We start from the raw sequence: 6,576 nt of genomic DNA on the forward strand, positions 1-6,576 counted from the left end.
GAGTGGAAGAATTTAACCTTTTCCCGATGTGCTGCTGCAGCGCGACTCCGTGACCCCGCGACCTCGCGTGCGCCGTACGCAGCCCTGCCTCCGCTTCCCAGAACCATCCTTTCTTCTTACAAGGCGCCCAAAACTGGTTGCTTTTCCCCAACGTTGGTACTTGCTAGAACGAAAAATGCGTTTCTAGCCCCAGCTAGCTTTTTTTTTTTTTTTTAGCGTTTGTACTATTCTCCCGTCCTTGTACATTCCCTCCTGGATGGTCTAGACACAAATCACTTCCTGCTGTGCATGCAAGACGCCCAGCGCACCACAGCCATATTCGCACTTCCACATATATGATATATGCTTTGCCCAACTTAGAGCCTTGGGCGTTTGGTTGTGAGTAACACCGTATGGCGCGTAATGCATTCCCATCAGGCAGAATTAAAATATGAGAAAATTCATCGCAAGATATATTTCCTTGTATTCTCCAAGTAAATTACTTCTATACTAACTCCTCCCTTCTGAAGTGACCAAAAGATAAAACAACTCAGCGTGTAAAAAAGGTGAATGCAAAAATACACTACTTTTGTGCAAAATTCACAGGAAGTGCACTTAAATTGCCACAAGTGCATGGCCAATTAAGGAAAAAAAAACAAGGGCAAAGGACGGAGACGCACAACAGGAACACAGGACGACGCTGTGTTCTGTGTTCCTGTATTCTGTGTTCCGAGTTCTGTGTCCCCGTCTTTTGCGCTGGTTTTCTTTCTACAATCGTGAACCAATTAACTCGCCCAGCTCTCCACTCTACTGGACCAATAAGGCATCAAGCTTCACAGTGCATTAGTGTTATATCTTACGCTACACATTTTCGAATTGTTTTTGCTCGGCATACACGTCTTTCATTTGTTTAGGAAGAAAGCAGCGCAGTCAAGAAAGTTACTCCCTCCTGCCAGCGAAAATTAAAAAAAATGCGGTTTTTTCAGCGCCAGTATAAAATCTTTTCATGCTGACGGCATGTTGAAATTTTCGTTAATGCACCGTAATAATTATCTCATGAAGCCCCAGCTCTTGTGGCCCAGGACGAAGAGTACGATGATTTATGGCAATATTTGAGGTGCATTTATGAACCAAGTTCTTATTGCTCTAACGTTCTCCTAAGCAAATAAAACTGAAAATTGTGATAATTTTGATAATGCTTTATGGAGCTAACACTACCAGGACGTGGTAATTAAATAAACAAAAAATAAATTCTTTGATAAAGGCCTGTACGCTGCACTTGTGCTGCTCATTTATTTCATGCTGTCCATTTTCTCAGGGCAGTGTCTTCTTTGATATGCATATTTCTGGCTCATTACATACTTTGCTTCGGTTCACAATTCTTCTTTTAGCTATATTTCATCCACTTTCCTGCCATGATCTCTATTCAAACGTAATTTGTGTAATTTTGCTTTGTCCGGGCTCCTGCAATGTTCTAGTATATATGAATGATGTGAAGACCTGTTTCAAGCTGTTGCACTATAATTCAGTCTAACCTCCTCGATCACGATCACATAAGCCTTTCCTTATCTATTGCCATACTTTTTTATGGAAACACTTAAAAACAAAGCACCATGATCTATTTCAGTATTGTTTTATTTGCCGATCTAATTTTTTCGAAGATAACATGGGATACCAACTCCCCTTTAATGTCCCCGTTCTCGTCTCGAAGTCGCGAATTTTTAGATGTGCGCTCAGTATTCTCGTTAGTGCATTTGTGCTCACAAGGGACTATAACAGCCAACGCGGCTAATACGCTAGATTTAATCCTGACAAATCGATCTGACATAGTCTCACCTATTACATACCTGCCAGGCATCAGCGACCACTTGCCAATGCACTCTGACATTAATCTAGCCACTCCGAACACTAACAAAAAGAAAAAAATAGTAATACGAGACTACAATGCAGCAAATTTTCAGGCGATAAGTAATGAACTATATTTTTTTATCGATGCTTTCCCATAGCTTTGGTGTCCGCAGCATTCAAACCAACTGGAGCATGTTCACAGCTATAATCACCCAACTCACAGAACAATACACTCCTGAACACACTGCTACCACCCACTCAATAGCTCCCTAGTGTAATAATCACATTAAACGTTTATCTAACAAAAAGAAAGCCTCTACCGCATCGCAAAGTTCTCGCCAACTAGTGAGTGATCGGACTTCGTATTCAGCGGCTTCCAACATGTATGTTCAGGCGCTCAAAAGCGCTTAAAGCACTTCCACTCACATGTAACCACCAATGTCAAAAATTCTGGCCGGTCATTAATTCTTCCACCGACGATAGTTTTGCGTTATCTGACCCGTTAGGCGACCTCATCCCTTCCGACGTTCGCGTCACGATTCTTAACCGCGCAATCACTGACAACTTTACACCCATATCTGATGTATACATATGCCTACAACTCACCACTTCAACTATGTTTTCATGCCACCTATAACTGTTGCTCCTACTGATGTGAATAAGCTTATTGATGGACTCAGTGTTCATTCCGCTCCGGGTTATGACTGCGTTACTTAAAAAGCACTGCAGCTTATTCGCCCATTATACTAACCAAACTTTTCCAGCATTGACCAGTCACCGCTGCTACTGAGTGGAAGATCGGAAAGGTGGTTACAGTCTACAAATCCGGCAGCAAAGCATTCCCTATTAATTATCGTCCCATATCCCTTACCAATACTTGACCCAAAATGTTCAAACATATAATATTCACCAACCTTGTTAACTTCCTTTCATTGAACAACTTTTTATGCCAGCGCAACATTGTTTTCGAAAACTTTACTCTTGCGAAACACAGTTAATATAGTTTACACATTCATTGCACTGTATTCTAGACCTATCATCACTAACTGGCTGTATATTTCTGAATTTTTCAAAGGCTTTCGACGATGTATGTCACAACCTTTTGGCTCACAAACTAAAACATCTTAATATTGACTGTAACTTATTGAAATGGATTGAATGTCTACTTAATCGCTCACAATTAGTTTTTGCTTATGGTTATAACACCTGTTTTACAGAGGTGTCTTCCGGAGTTCCACAAGGTTCAGTTCTTGGACCCTAGCTACTGTTCCTGATTTAACATTAATGATCCCCGCTCTCTTATGGATTCTCATATTCACCTATTTGCTGATGTTTGCGTCATTTTTAGAGAAATAACCAACACTAACAACCTTACATTACTTCAGTCAGTGGCGGTCACAGAGAGTGGTTTTAGGGGGAGCGGACAGACTGCTGTATATAAAAAAAGAAAAAATAGAAACAACGATTTTTCATTTTATTCGCACAAAAATTTTTTTGCGCTTTGTTATTGAAAAATAAATGGCGAAAGGTATAGACGTTATACCATTACTCAATCTTTGAATGTTAACGTTTACGAGAGCAATATTCATTTCGATACCAGGGGAAATGAGTCGACATCTGAGATAATTGCCACGACATGTCCACTAAGGTCAAAGCACCTGCCCGGACATTTCACCAGTGGGGTTAGCGGCCTTCATTTATCAGTTCTGGGAAGTGGCTTAATTTGTTCTGCCCTCAGTCCCCAAGGCGGCTGGTCGGCGCTCCTTGTCAAGCCAGAAAGGGATGGTCCCCTCGCTGGCGTCGCTGTGTCCCATGGTGGGATAAAGACATGAATGGGTGGCTCCCCCCCCCCTCCCGCCGACGAGGTTGTTGGCCACCGCAACCGCAGGTAAATGGCACCGCCGTCGCCGCCGCGCCGGCGGCATGGCAAGACAACGGTGGCGGGAACTTGATTACTTTTGTATTTTGTAAATAGTGTACAAAGCTCTCCCCTGTCCTTTCTTGCTGTCGCTCCCCTCTATACTTCTCCTCACTATCCTCTCCCTTTCCCTTTCATTTCCGCCGGCTGCAGCTAGGGTGCTTAAGATATTAGATAGCAATTGCCGCGGCCGGCAACACTCTTTTGCTTCCTTTTTTTTTAAAATAAACCACTACCACCAAGGCAGGAACACGATACCTATCAACGTGTAGAACGTGGAATTGTGTGAAATAAGACAGCCGCTAACAAGGTGAACGTACAAAGCAGGGGACTACTTGACGAGACCGCCACTGACTTCAGTGCGAAGAATGGTGAATGCAGCTATATATGAACAAATGCAAAGTCATGCGTGTATCTAGAAAAACTTCCGTCCCACCTCACTACTACATCGATAACATTTCGTTGGAATCAGCCTCATCATATAAGTGCATCGGCGTCCACATTACTTATCTTAACTGGTCTCTTCATACCGAGAACATAATTGAAAATGCTAATCGCATGCTTTGCTACTTACGTCGCAACTTCTTTAACGTTCCTTCCAATTTGAAACTACTGCTTTATCAAACACTAACACCATAAAAACTCGAGCATGCAACACGTGTATGGCACCCTGCTCATGACTTCATTAATGATCTTGAGCTGGTGCAAAATAACTCTGTGCGTTTAATCCTTGTTAACTACAACCGCACAGCGAGTATAACTACTATGAAGTCTAATATCTGCCTCCCATAACTGACATCGCGTAGAAAAGTGTTTCGTATCACCCTGTTCCACAAGCTGTACCATCATCCCGCTCTTCGTGATCACCTCATCCCCCGTACAATTTCTGTATCCCGCCGCATTGATCATGATCACAAAGTTGGAAGTATGTCATGCAACAGAAAATGCTGCTCGCAGTCATTCCTGCCGCGAACCTCATGCGACTGGAACCACCTTACCGCAGAGCCGCACTGAAAATTAAGAGCAGTTCCGCGTAGCACTAGCTAACATTGTATATTCAGGCGCTGTTTAATGTTCATGTAATCAACTGTATTTTTCTCTCAGTTTTCGTATATTTACCATTCCCCCTGTGTAATGCCACTAGCCCGTTGTGCTCTAAGCGGTGCGGGCCGGGCTCTATTATTTTACTTTCCTTTTAGACAAGCCCACCCTAACATCTGTGTAATGCCACTGGCCTTGAGGGGTAAATAAATAAACAAACAGAGTAATATGCAAGCCTCTCACACAACATTCACTAATATTTCTTTCTTTCGGTAATAACAATTTGTAGACAGCCTAAACGCTCATATTTCACTGACGTGAAGGTTCATTTTTCAGTCACAGTTCCATACTGTAGAGCGCAGGATAGCGCTTGTGCTGCATAGTTCTTCTGTGTGTGTCATTGTAGGCGCTATTGTTTGTTTTCTCAAGTACTATGCACCGTGTATCCCAAACTGAAGTTCTTCTAAATCTTCTTTGATATTAGCAGTTGCAAATTCAAGCCTTCTGCAGGATTTGAAGGAGGCCCAAGGAGACGAGGACTAATTTTATGCATATGCAAATGTAAACAGCTAATCTATCTGTACTATTGTAACTTGCATTCTCTTTTTTGCTTTATGTGCTGTTCTTATATTTCGTGCCATAATGCTGAATGTCGTAATTTTTGTATGTATTATAGTGTAAATTGATACTGTATGTCTGCTGTCAAAGTGTTCTTTTTCTTTGCTGTAATGCGCGATTGTAATGTTTATCTCTTATATTGTTTGGTGTACTTTCCATGTTCTTTTAAAGTACCAACTTGTTTTTCCTACGTTCAAAACTGTCATCTAATGGTCCACTGGGCCTTGTCAAGCTGTGTGCACAGCTTTTAGCCCAGGGTGACAAGCCAGATTTTTCTGGTAAATAAAGTGCATTGACTGATTTATTAATTCATTGATATGCAACTTACAAATGATTGGAAATGAGGGGAACATGTGCACAGGGCGGAAAGCGCGTGGTCTGCCAGGAAACACTGAGGTGGCCCCGAGAAGGGCCTTTAGTAAGGACGACATCCGTTTTGTGCCTCTTCACTAAGCAGCGACGACACGGCGTGCGCAGTCCTCGTTTTGCACGAGCTGTCGAAGCAATCCTTGGTAAAAAAAAATACGAGGGAACAAAGTCGTGCTGTGTATGCAGATGCGATCGCCTCGTGGTTCCATTCACGGCGAACAACCATCCGGCAAGCCTGGCTCTTTCGACGGATTCAGGAAACGACTGAAAAGAACAAAAGTAAGGAGCGAAGAAAGGTGCACTGCTTACAGGTTAGAACACAAAAACAAAGCTAGGCGCTGCACTCGGTTGACCCATTCAACGAGGCGTGGCGTGAGCTTTAAATCCGATTTCGACAAGGCGTGAGAAGTCGCTAAAGAAGCAAAGGCACACTGCACTGAATGAATGATATAGATAGACTAAGCGCAAGTCATAACTTCTCTAAAGCCACACTGCACTCGTTTAACCCTGCAACGAGGCCTAGCGCGGGTTCTGATGTCTGGCGCCGATTTCGACAAAGAGAGGGAACACGGCCGCGAGACTGATGACCGCAATCTTCCAGGAAGCAATGAAGCGGCCCTGAAAAGGGCCGTTTGGAGCAGCTCTTCAACGTCAACCTACAGCGGCGTGGCGGCGAGCAGTAGGCCCAGCGTCCGCGGCGAACAATGACATCGGCTTCCGAGAAGCATATCCAGGGAACGACGCTGCAAAAAAAAAAAAAAAGTTTCGTTACAAGCACCGCAATTTGGTGAGTCCTCAATGCA

At 43.2% G+C, this 6,576-nt stretch overlaps 1 long non-coding RNA gene across 1 annotated transcript in view; it reads right to left on the minus strand.

The window, feature by feature from the left end:
* Nucleotides 1–222: 222 nt before the first annotated feature.
* Nucleotides 223–6,576, minus strand: part of LOC149350350 (uncharacterized) — a 34,235-nt gene continuing 27,881 nt past the window's right edge. The window contains exons 2-3 of the long non-coding RNA XR_016290346.1: nt 6,434–6,516; nt 223–6,037 (exon numbers count right to left, since the gene is read on the minus strand). This is a non-coding gene — a long non-coding RNA (uncharacterized LOC149350350). The remainder of the gene's footprint in view (nt 6,038–6,433; nt 6,517–6,576) is intronic.

Source organism: Amblyomma mixtum, chromosome 3 (genome assembly GCF_055824585.1).
Source record: "Amblyomma mixtum isolate Tamu chromosome 3, ASM5582458v1, whole genome shotgun sequence".
Lineage (NCBI taxonomy): Eukaryota > Metazoa > Arthropoda > Arachnida > Ixodida > Ixodidae > Amblyomma > Amblyomma mixtum.